The following is a 13,043-nucleotide window of genomic DNA, read 5'->3' as shown; positions in this document are numbered from 1 at the left end:
TTCTTAGAACTAACTGCTCGTTACACAACCACAGAAGCCCAAAGACTAGAACTGGCATATCCAAAGATGCACAGTTGTAACTGAACTAATGTGGACTTTATGAATTCAATACTTTTTCTATTTTGTCATATTTTATTTTCTCTCCCAAGGCGTTTTCGAATGCATTCTTGGGTTCACTTTACATGGAACCAGTTGAAAGGAAATGGAAGTGTCTGTTCCCTTCTCATTTATTTTAAACAAGTGTGGCTTTGACTGAAAAGAAATAACCCAAGTACTTTAAAATATCTATTATGAAAAAAATCACTGCATTTCTTATGCTCCTGACAAAAATCCTATAACAGTCTGGAATGTGAAACTTCTTATGCGCAGGTAGGGAGAAATTAAGTGCTCAAGTTCAGAGAAAACATGGATCTTCTGTGCACTTCTACAAACTTAGGATAATCATAGGGAAATACAGAATTAATCACAACTTAACTTGTGAGACATAAATCAATTATTTTCAGGCTATTATTAGAGTTTGGAGACTGGAAATTTTACACCTATGATTCAAGCCATATTAATTTTACTGATTTAACCTAGGTATTAGCAAAACTAAATGTGTGTGTGTGTGTGTGTGTGTGTGTGTGTGTAACACTAACAGGGGTCATGTAGAAAAGCCCATGTACCCAGTTGCCTAGCAAATCTGAACATTGATTCAGCATCAAGTCAGGAGAGTTATGAGAACAACCATTTAAGACATTAAATTTTAACCCATATATAATTTAACATTGTTCGTTTTGTTTTCCTTCTTTTAATAATGGAAATACATCTTTGTTTATGGCTGTTTTTATCTAATCATAAACATGGAAGAATAAAGGAAACTTAGGCGAACTACCAAGAGTCTCTTCTCCTCTCATCTGTGCTCCAGTGTGAGAAATAGCAGCATCATTACTTCCATACAGACCTCTTTGGGCATTTATTTTGCTGTCACACTCACAGTAAATCATATATTAACTAAGACAAGAAAGCTTCTTCAGATATCATGTGTCCTTCTACCTACTCTGGGCAGTGAGCCTTATCACTCGAAGGATCTGGAACACAGACATCAAGTGGGTATTTGCTTGTAGGCACCCATTTAAAACATTTTGTTGCCAAAATACATATCACAATCTCCTCTCTATCAAATTTAGGGTTTCTTTAGCCTGATCATATTGTCTCTAGTCTAGTTCACTAAATGAATTTACTGTGTGGATCAGATGGAGAAAGCTAAACACCATACATGTAAAGGTATGTATGAATTACATGTATATATGCACAATAATTACAGTCACTGTGAAGAAATGGTTCAGGATCTGGTTTTTCATACCAGAGTGTCAAAGTAGCTGTTTCTGGTTGGAAGCTGAGAGAAAACTGTGGATTGTATGGATTCAGCAAGAAAATATAGAGAGCAAACTTGATGTTGATCAAAAATGGAAGGAAAACAAAAGAAGAAAGTTCTCAAATGGGATGTACAAAAGTTCAAAGATACACTCAAACTCAAACACACCTACACACATGCACACTGTCTCTCTCTCCTCTCTCTCTAGAAAACACACATGCAAACAGTCTTTCTCTTCTCTCTTACATACACACACACACACACACACACACACACACACACACACACACAAGCATTTTTTAAATTCAGGAACACATACTTTTAAAGACATACATAATCTCATTAAATTGATAATGTATTTTTACTTAACCAGCAATTCAATTAGGTTGCTTTTATGCTGCGTACTATAATAAAACCAAATATTTATCTTTGTTGGTAGACAAACCTTTTTGAGACAAGGTTTCTCTGTGTAGCCTTGCCTGTTCTGGACTTGCTATGTACTCCAGGCTGGCCTTGAACTCATAGAGATCTGCCTGCCTCTGCCTCCCAAGGGCTGGGATAAAAGTCATGCGCCATCACTGCTCAGCTAAATATTTGTCTTTAGTTTGAGTAATCTGAGACATCGAAGTAGACAAATTAGAATTACACGTCTTTAATTTCAAGACAGCTAGTTACTTTAAATATTGACCTTTAATTTTTTTTAAATAATTCCTTATTCTATTATATTTCAATACTTAAAAGTATTAAATTTATTTACTTATTGTGTCTGGGTGGTACACAATCCAGGGCATACCTTTAGAAGTCAAAGGATAATTTGTTAGAGTCAGTGTGGTGCTGTTTTCTTATTTTTAATTATATCTCTGTATGTATATATATTCATTTGTCTATGTGTATATGAGTGCCTGTGGAAGCTAGAGGCATTGTATTTCCATTAGCTGGAGTTATAAACAGTTGTGGGCTGCCTGATGTTGGTGCTGGAAACTGAACTCCTTCTCTGGAAGGCTAGCTACAGCTTTTAACCACTGATCTGTTTTTGCTAGTCCCATTGGTGTTATGTTCTTAGCCAGAAGCCAGATTCATTGCTTAGACCATGGTAAGCATCAGCAATCTATGCTAAATTCCACTCTAAGTACTTAGCATGGAATAAGTCCAGCCCCCTGCTAATATTAAGGGTTTTATTTCCTGGTGAGAAAAACTAGATAACAAAATACAATAAGATATTAGACGTTGATTAACATTGCAAAAGAAAAAAGAAATCTTTAAAAATTGAACAATTCAGAGAAGTTTAGATAACATGGTTGGATGAAATGCTAAAATACAAAATATAAAATTGGAAGAAACACCTGTAACTTAATATTTAGTTTTAAATGCTTATTTGATAATTCTATATTACATTATTCACTATACATAATGTAATATTTTATACATTCATTTCTATGATGGTAACAGTGACCGCATTAACTCATCTTTCACTATTCACATTACAGATTCCTTGAACTGTCATCTTATGACTGCTGTTATTTTGTGATTAAAATCTTTCCAAATCCCTGGCCTTCTGTGCCAACTCACCTCTCACCTTGGGTGAGAGGCTCTCTTGTTTTCTCTTCACCTCAGCACATTTCCAAAACAGTATCCATATTAAAGCAAACCTAAGACAAGAAGAAAAAAATAGCAAAGATATATAGCATTTCTTTCTGAAAATGGAATACAGATGATCCTCAAGCAATACTGAATGGGAATTTATCTGTTGACCTTTGTCCCCAAGAAAGACATCCTTGTATCTCAAAGCAAAAATTAAAAAACAAAAAACAAAAAACAAAAAAACAAAAAATAAGACCTGAGAACAGCTCTAACTATCGGTAGCACTTGTTACGAACACAGGCCTGCCCACTTGTCACCGCCACTGCCCTCTCAGTTTTCTTAGGTTGTTTGTGCAGAAGAGCCTCAGAGATACGCCCTCCACTTTGGTTCACTTTAATAGCTTTAGAGTAAGTAGCTTAGGAGCCACACGTTCAGTTCAGTGAAACATCGCTCTACTAGTAAGACTTCTTTCCACTCACCAAGCATTTGGAGTTTGTTAGGAGTAAACATTGCTTATATTTCTGGGTTTAACCACTTCAAATTAATCATAGAAATGCTCATTACTAGTGAGGTAAGAATGATATTTATCTCACTTCCTCTTTGTTCATTGTACTTCCTTTGGTATTTTCTACCTACTCGTAGAGCCCAAATATAATGATAAGCTTTAAACCTTTTGGCTTTTGCTTCTTATGACGGTTGTACTCTGCATATCACCAAATCCCTTCAGAGTCTGCCAACTTCTTTCTCTGAACTCATCAAAATATACTGCAGTCACATTTTCAAAGATAACACTGGATCTCAGTTTATTGAGGTAACTCAATGACCACAGGAGACAGGTAATTCTCATGTGTGACAAGGGTATTAGAGATAGGAGCCTAGTGGAACTGTGGACCATTAAATTACGTGTGACCTGCGGTGACTTGTGCCATTTAACTGTCATGACTGTGACTTGATATTAGCAGTTCCGTTTTCTTTTTTAAGATAATAATGTACAGTTCTGGAAAATAATGCTGTGAGTCAACAAGAAACACATTTTGCAATAACTTGGATAGTTTTGATGTAGGTGATGAAACACTAGAGACCTAGGCTGTTAGTAATAGACTTGAGTTTACTGATGTTATTGGCTTTGAGGGCCTTGTAGCCTACTCCTTGCTTCCCTAGTACACTAGAGAAAAGGAAGTGTCTAATTAAGATTCAAATGACCACATAAAAGAGGGAAGGTATCTGGATCTCCTCCCTCCCTCCAAACAGAGTTTCTCTGTTTAGCAGAGCCCTGGCTGTCCCGGACTTTCTTTGTAGACCAGACTGGCCTTGAACTCACAGAAATCCATCTGCCTCTGCCTCCTGCGTGCTTGGATAAAAGGTGTGCTTCTCCATGGCCGTGTGGTGTCTGGATTTTATTGAGTCATTAAGGTGAATCTACTCTCCACTGGTCAAAATAATACAATCTTATGCTCTACCTCTACACCTGGGGGGGAAACATGACATTCTAAGCTAACCAAACATTACAGACTAAGGCCTCCTCTTTTAAGGGTTAATTGTGCAGAACTAGCCAGGAGTCCTTACTCTCCTCCCCTTAGGAAATCTGATTCAGCAGAAGAGTGGAGGAAAACAGCAGGACTAATTATCATTCCAATGAGATGGGTAGTTTTTCTTTCCTAATAGTCCAACCTTAGATGCAGGGGATTACAGAGCTTTCATCAGGCAGTGTGTTCATGTAGCCTTCCTGATTGCCTCAGTCCTAACTTAGAAAAGTAAAAAAGAATTTTTTCGTAAATATATGTTTCTTTTGGATACAGGCTTTTCTTGGGTTTTCTGAGCTTTCTCACTTTTTATCTGTGCTCTCTTCACTCTACTGTGTAACTTCTTGTTGACGTGTGTCTGTTTGTTAGCCTGCATTACTGAAACTGCTTTATTTCTTCCTCCATTTTTAAACTATGATTTTAATTTTATTGAAAATAGGTTATACTTTTATATATTACTTTCTGATCACACTTTCCCTTCCCCAACCCCACTCAGATTCTTCTCCAGTGTCAGGAAAGTGTTACATCTAATTGAATAGTTGGCCAAAGGAAAAAATCATAGGATGGTATGGAAACCCCATGCTTGCTTTCGTAAAGATACAACTTTTATTATTTTCCTCCTCCGGACAACTCCCAAGATTCACAGCTTGCATAAACTTGCTATTCTCTCTCAAACACTAAAAATATTGTCCTGAGTTTCCTACTGAATCTATTCTCAGATCCTTTAATTAATGATATTAAGAACCAATAAGGGGATCCTTGGTTCCACCAGCTAAGTGTAGTTCTCAGAAAGTTCCAGTAAGGGTAATGAGAAAATGAGAAGATTTTAATTAAAAATAAACAAAAACAAAAGGACACACACACACAAATACAAACACACACAAAACCCACTGTCAAAGGAGTTATTCATTTTCTATGAATGGATCAGCCTGGGCATTTAAACAAAAGTATGTTACCTGCTCAAGTGGTGTACAAAGTGGAGCCTTGATGTAAATAAAATGGTGAAGTCATTTGATAGTGCTCTCCTACCTGTGGATTTTAAATCTTCCTGTTCTCAGCTGTTCCAGAGTACCCCAGGTGCACGGTTTGGGAAAGTTTCCTCCTTCTGTTTACTCTTTCTATGGAGAAATATAAAAAGTTGAAGGCTACTTTACCCAACCACAGAACTTATAGCTGCAGTTGATCTTATTCCATATACATAACCATCAGCCATTCACAGCTATGTAGTCAACTCTTCTTTTCACTGTTTGATGCCTGGACCCCGCAGAGTAGCTATGGCTCAGTGTCTCTTGAACTGGCTTATTAGAAATGTACCCTTGGTGTCAAAAATGTTGATACTACTGAGTGCAAAGCTAAATTGAAATAAAAAACATAAATTCTTCATTGGGTAATTGAGAATAATAGAAAATGAAGTATGTAAAATTCTAGAGTCATGGATTTTTCTTTCTGGTCTCTAAAACAATATCTGAATCATATCATGAGAATGCTATCCCCAACTCTTGAGGCATTGATGCTGTGATGATGGGTCAGCTGTGCCCCCTGAGGCTTGTTCCATCATTATCTGAGATGATGTGGTGGGACACAACTTAGCCAGTGAATCCCATGGTTGGGGTTACAATATTTTGTATTATTTATTGTTAAGTGAGTCCCATAGGCAAAGACTCTGTCTTGTGAGATTCGTGCCTATGGGCCACGTTCCTTAAACTCTCAATAGTGATGCTGACTGACAGACTATAAAAGAAAATGAAAACCCTGTTTTGCACTTAGAACAAGGGGTAGCTTTATAATAAAGAACACTGTCACTCCTAGGTTAAAATTAGATATAATTACCATTTGTATCTAGTGAGTTGATGTTATTGACAAATACTGCAAATAAGAAACATTCTGTTGTAACTGGCCATGATAAATGGTAATCCAAACTCTTTAGGCTTCATCTTCTCCACGAATGCCTTTTTCTTTCTTTCTTTTTTTTTTTTTTAATACACTTTTTTCCTCAGGTATTGTTCTCTAACCACAGTTTCCCCTCCCTCCATTTTTCCTAGCTCCACTCCATCCTATGCACACTTCCCTTCTCCCTCAGATCCACTCCTCCTCTACTTACCTTCAGAAAAGAGCAGGCCTAGTTTATTAGCTGAGCATAGCATAACAAGTTACAATAAGAATAAGCATAAACCCTCATGTGGAGGCTAGACAAGACAACCCAGTTGGAGGAAAAGATTCCCAAGAGCAGGCAAACAAATCAGAGGCACCTCCTACTCACATTTTTATGACTCTCACAAGCCCAAATTACACAACCACAATATACATGCAGAGGACCTAGGTCAGACCCATACAGGCTCCCTGGCTCAATCTCAGAGAGCCCCATCAGCTCTGCTTAGTTGAGTACCTTGGTCTGGTTCCCATAGTGTCATTGATCCCTCTGCCTCCTATAATGCTCCCTCATGACTTCTTCTTCAGGATTCCAGGCTCCACCTATTGTTTGGCTGTAGTCTCTGCATCTGCTCCGATCAATTGTTGGTTGAAGCCTCACTGACGACAACTGGGCTAGTCACCAATTTATGAGAATAGCAGAGTGTCATCAGGAATCATTTCATTGATATTTTTATTTTTTATTTTTCTTTCTTTCTTCCTGCACTCCCCTTCACAGACTTGTTTGGTTCTATCCCAGGTCTCTGAGATACCCAGCCTCTCATTCCTAGACATACAGGCAGTGTCAGGTGTGGGTTCCCTCTCCTGGCATAAGCCTCATATTGGACAAGTCACTGGTTGGACACTCCCACAAGTTCTGAATGGTATAACAGGATTTTGAGGCAGAATGATTCCCAATGTTTTGAGGAACTACTATATTGATACTGGTCTAACTTGCATTCATCTGAATGCTGACATCCAGTTAGACCAATATCATTTGTTGACAATGCTTTCTTTTTTCCAATGTGTACTTTTGGCTTTTTTTGTCAAAAATTAGGTATACCATACATGTATAGATTTACTTATGAGTCTTCAATTTTGTTCCTTGATCAACTTGTCTGTTTTATGCCAATATCACTTAGTTTTCATTACTATTACCCTGTAGTACAGCTTGAAATCAGGGATGGTGATACCTCTCAAAGTTTTTTATTGTGTAGTATTGTTTTAGCTACCCTGATCTGAAGTTGTTCTTTCAAGGCTTGTAATGTATTGTGTTGCAATTTTGATGGGGATTTCATTGAACCTGTACAATAGCCATTTTTATTATGTTAATACTGATTCCAATCCATGAGAATTAGAGATCTTTCCATCTTCTGCTATTTTTTACATTTTTTTCTTCAAAAACTTAACATTTTTACCCCAGGGTATTCTATATTGTTTGTGGCTATTATGAAGAGTATTCTTTCTATGATCTATGTCTCAACCTGTTTGTCATTTGTTCATAGGAAGGCTAGTTTTTTGTTTGTTTTTGGTTCTAGAACTTTGATGTTTGCTGTTTTGTTCATAGTATGAAATTTCTCCATTTTCTTTAAATAGCACTGAGTGCTATGAACTTTCTTCTTAGAACTGCTTTCATTGTGTCCCATAAGTTTGGGTATATTATACATTCATTTTCTTTTTCTAAAACTTTTTATTAATTTATTCTTATTACATTTCAATGGTTATCCCATCCCTTGTATCCTCCCATTCTTCCCTCCTTCCCATTGTCCCCTTACTCCCCTCCCCTATGACTGTGACTGAGGGGGACTCCCCCCCCCCCTTATATGCTCATAGGGTATCAAGTCTCTTCTTGGTAACCTGCTGTACTTCCTCTGAGTGCCACCAGGTCTCCCCCTCCAGGGGACATGGTCAAATGTGAAGCACCAGAGTATGTGTGAAAGACATTTTCATTGAATTCTAGGAAGTCTTTAATTTCTTTCTTTATTTCTGCTTGTGGCTGAGCAGCTGTTCTCTGCCCTATTTGGGGACTGGACTCCTAGTGACCTGCACCTGTTTTACTGGATGCCTTTTCATTTCTATACCCAACTTTTAGGTAGATAATTATAAATTGGTTTACAGAGGACTTTTTTCTCTTAGTGATTCCTGTGTGATTAAAAAGTCTTCATACTTCATGCCTATTTTCATGTATCAGTCCATATTACCCTTATAGGCATTCCTATCTTGAATTTCCTAATTATATTTTGCGTGTCCCAATAACATGCCCTTTTACTGTCTACTGACTCAGAGTTTATATGGGCATATTTTGAGGACTTATTTTCACCACACGCTGTTGCTGTTTCCAGGCTCTCATTCTCCCAACATGATGAAGCCTGCTGGATTATATGAAAAGGCTGATTGTTTTACCATGATCACTACATAGCCCTTTAGCATTCTATCTCTTGGTAAAACATTGCAGTTTTCTATATTATCATGAAAATTGCCTGAAGATTATATTAAGCATAGAATTAATGATTAATACCTGTAAAAAAAAGGACTGATATGCACTCTATTTCATTTTTTGAGGTAGTATTTACCACATATTATGATGTTATTGTGTGAAGGGAATAATTAACTCTGAAAGAGATAATTAAACATTGTTAATAATTTGATTCATAAAAATATCACTAAAAAAGCATGTGTCTGGATGTTCTTGAAGTTTCCTTACAACTCTTTGGAATATATGTCCTTTGCAAATGTCTTCAGCATCTTAGCCATCACTAATTTATTCTGTTTCATTAATATATTCTTTTTACATTTTATATTAAATATTTTTACACATACATTTACATTAGTACACACATATACAATAAACTACCTACAGCAAGAAGAACCACAAAACAATCAGGAATATATATATATATATATATATATATATATATATATATATATATATATATATATATATATATAGTGTTTTGGCTATTTGTATTTGGCAGCCTTGAAGAGAACATCTTTCCTATCTTGATGACTCCAAAATGTTGAATCTAAATTAATATATATCATATCTCATATTTATCAACTTAAAATATCTATCCTGACCTAAATACATCTTAATCCCTAAACAGCTAAGCTTAATTGTAAAACTAAACAATCTGGTCTTAAAGTCCATCAGAAACTTCTCATTTTGGAAGCTGCTAATCTGAATTCCCTGTATATTCAGGTAATTAATTTTATTCCTTCTCACTTATGTAATTTTAATATAATAGTTCACTCTAATGTTCCCTTGGGAATCCAGTGATACATATTTTTAAAACTCCAAAATATATTATATAAACAGTATAATTTTAATATAACCCTGGGTCATAACTATAAACAATAATTACCTATTACAGATGAATTTAAATTCTTCCTATTATACTTTGGGATTGGCTTATAATAAAACTATTTAGTAGATAAGAGGTTACATACCATACGCCCAGTAAACATGCTGCAACATGATATCCCATGTAGCACAGAGGCTGTAACGGAGCTTTAACATATATAAGCCTGTGTTAGTTCAAGGCTTTTCAAGAATCATAGTGCCAAATAAAGTGGAAATTAAATAGGGACTGATTACATGTAGTAGGACAATCACCTGTCTTTAATGATGATGCAAAGCCCCTCTGTTCATACTTTTCCTCTTTGAGATGACTTTAACTTTTTCTATCTGGGACATCCAGATTAGAGTGCAAAAGTGATGGCGGTTGTGAAAAGAGGTCATTTAGTTATCCCTCAGCGTTTCTTTGAAAGTTCCCACCACACAGGTAATAAACTCAGTGCTGTTAGCCTCACTGTCAAATATAAAAAAATTCATTATTTGTAGTTGGATGAAATATGACACTTAGGTGAATCTGTGGTTCCAATCAGTCCACCACAAGCCAAAACTGAGGTAGGACTCCATTCTTCACCTGGCTCGTATAACCTCTCCTACCACAATCCTGTAACACCAGAAATGCTGAATTACATTTTAGGATACTAAAATCAATTTTGTTTGTGTGCAGTATTCCTCAAGGCATGTGACATTTCCCTTTCTCTACCACTGAGCTATCCAAGTAAATGGTTATAAGTACTTCAGCAACAAGATCCAGGGGGATTGTTCTATGACTTATCAAATGTTGCAGGATACTTCTCTCCAAAGGCTTATATGTACTGCTTTCGTCAGCAGGTTCTAAATATTAAATTTAGCTAGGTCCAGGATTTATGTAATGAGTCCTGAGATTTTATTAGAGCAACTGCCTCCTCGCCTTCACTCTTTCACCCTTTTTAAATTCCCCTCTGTAGGCAGTTGAGTAGTGTTGCCATTGTAGTGTGTGTGTGTGGTGTGTTTGTCTGTGAGTGTTGCAGGAGTTAAATAGCTATTTTTTGGCTGTCTGACTATATATAATCTTAACACCATTGTCCTTCATTAAGCATCCCTCATTACTGCAATCTAATCAATCCTTTATGGTTGTCCCTTCTAATTTTCCATTCAAGGTAGTTTTGACCTCAGGACCTCCTAATAATAGCTCAACACAGGAAACTGAAAGGTAGTGGATACAAACCTATAGAGATATGGAGACAACTTTGTATAGTCACCACCTCACCCACCCACTCTGCTACAGTGTCAACCTTGGGCTACTGAGCAGAGCCACCAATGCACCACTGAACTTCTTAGTGATGCTGGACTGTCACTTGCTATTGCATTATCTTCAGCTTTGCTAAATCACACAGCTTCTGTTGTATCTAGTAGTAGTGGGCTTCTGTTTTCTCACTGTATTACTCATAATTCTGTGTATTGTGATCAAGTACTGACAAAAACCAACTTAAGGAAGGATTTATTTTCGTTCACTGTTTGAGGGTATATGGTAGGGAAGACGCAGAAGCAGAATCTGGGGCAAATGCAGTAAAGAAAGTAGGACAGAAGAATGTTCACACTCAGCTGATTCCTACAATACAAAATGAATAGTACCACCTAAGTTTAGAGTGGGTGCTCCTACCATAATTAGTCTAATCTAAATCATCTTCCACAAGCCTTTCCAGGAGCTTGTTTCCATGGTGATTCTAAATCCTATAAAGTTGACAGTATTAATCCTGTCACTCACATTTATTTTTTTGAGAATTTTTAAATTGTATAATATACTTAAAATTAGATCAACATGTATTTGGGGTGATAAAATGGAGTTAGTTGGGTGTGATGGCCAGTAGTTATAATCAGAATACTTCGAGTTTTGTAGATAGGATGATTGGGAATTCAAGGGCAGCATGAGCTTCATAATAAAAGTAAAATAATCAGAGACATAATTCTAAAATTTTGAATAATCTTAACATATAAATGAAACAATTGATGGCATGTAAGTGGTTCTGTCATCATTTCTAATTTCTTCCTTACTTTTCTTTATTCCTCTGCTGAGCTATCAGACCACATCATATATGTATCCATTTCTTTAAGAATCACTTTGACATAGATTTTTGTCTGTGGTCTTTGCCTGAGTCTTATTCTCTGGTTCTGAGAAAGTATCATTATGTAAAGGAATGCTTTCAATCTAGCCTTGTGTTGTACCTCTGCCTTCTGGACAATCAACTCTCAACATCAAATTTCAGTTTGGTTTGGTCCTGTATCTATCTATTCTGGATCTTTTGCTGTGCCATCTGTTTGATCCTTTGTGATCTTCAGTAATTCCAGAGAGTCTATTCTGGGCTTTAGGCATTGGCAAACTAGCGGAATAGGAAATGTGTGAAGCTACCAAGGAGCCAAGAAAGGATTTTTAAATATTTTTTCAGCACTAGTCAAGTTTTAGATTTTTGTTGAGAAGAGTAAATCATCTAAGTAAATACTGATAGATCCAGCCAAAAGTCAATATCCTATCAGATATGACATATATCTATATATTCCCCACACACACGTATTTTGGGTCTGAGGTCTTCACATGATGTTATTTTGTCATCACATACCTGCCTTGCCTAAGCATATTGACATCTCCTATGCTCCATAATGCAACAATTAGAGCTCCACTTTGCTGTACTGTGTCTTGCTCCTGTTGCAAGGGCCAAAGGCCTCTTTGAAATCTGTCAAACTTGGCTCTCTCATTTGGTCTTAACTGCTTGTCAGTAGCTGTTGGCTTTTTAAAAATAATATTTTGTTAATTTATTCATATTACATCACAATTGTTAGCCCATCCCTTGTATCCTCCCATTCCTCCCTCCCTCCCACTTTCCCCCTACTCCCCTCCCCTATGTCTGTGACTGAGGGGGACCTCCTCCCCCTGTATATGTTCATAGGGTATCAAGTATCCTCTTGATAACCTACTATCCTTCCTCTGAGTGCTACCAGGCCTCCCTGTCAAGGGGATGTGGTCAAAAATGGGGCAACAGAATTCATGTGAAAGTCAGACCCCACTCCCCACTCAATGGTGGAGAATGTCCTGTCCATCGGTTAGATCTAGGTAGGGGTTTGAAGTTTACTGCCTATATTGTCCTTGACTGGTGCCATAGTTTGAGCAGGACCCCTGGACCCATATCTGTGAGTCATAATGTTCTTCTTGTAGGTTTCTAGGACCCTCTGGATCCTTCTATTTCCCCATTCTCTCATGTTTCTCTTACCTAAAGTCCCAATAGGATGTCCTCCCCTCTGACCCACTTTCCTGATAAGTGAAGAGTTTCATGGGACATGCCCCTTG

General features: G+C 37.0%; 1 protein-coding gene across 5 annotated transcripts in view; it reads left to right on the top strand.

Annotated features, from left to right (window-relative positions):
- The window catches only part of LRP1B (LDL receptor related protein 1B), a 1,938,012-nt gene that overhangs the window by 1,432,563 nt on the left and 492,406 nt on the right, over positions 1–13,043 (top strand). The window lies entirely within an intron of this gene.

This window comes from Acomys minous, assembly GCF_964271855.1.
Source record: "Acomys minous genome assembly, chromosome: 10".
Classification (NCBI taxonomy): Eukaryota; Metazoa; Chordata; class Mammalia; order Rodentia; family Muridae; genus Acomys; species Acomys minous.
The sequence above is the reverse complement of the archived record's forward strand: the minus strand, read 5'-3'. Positions and strand labels throughout refer to the sequence as shown.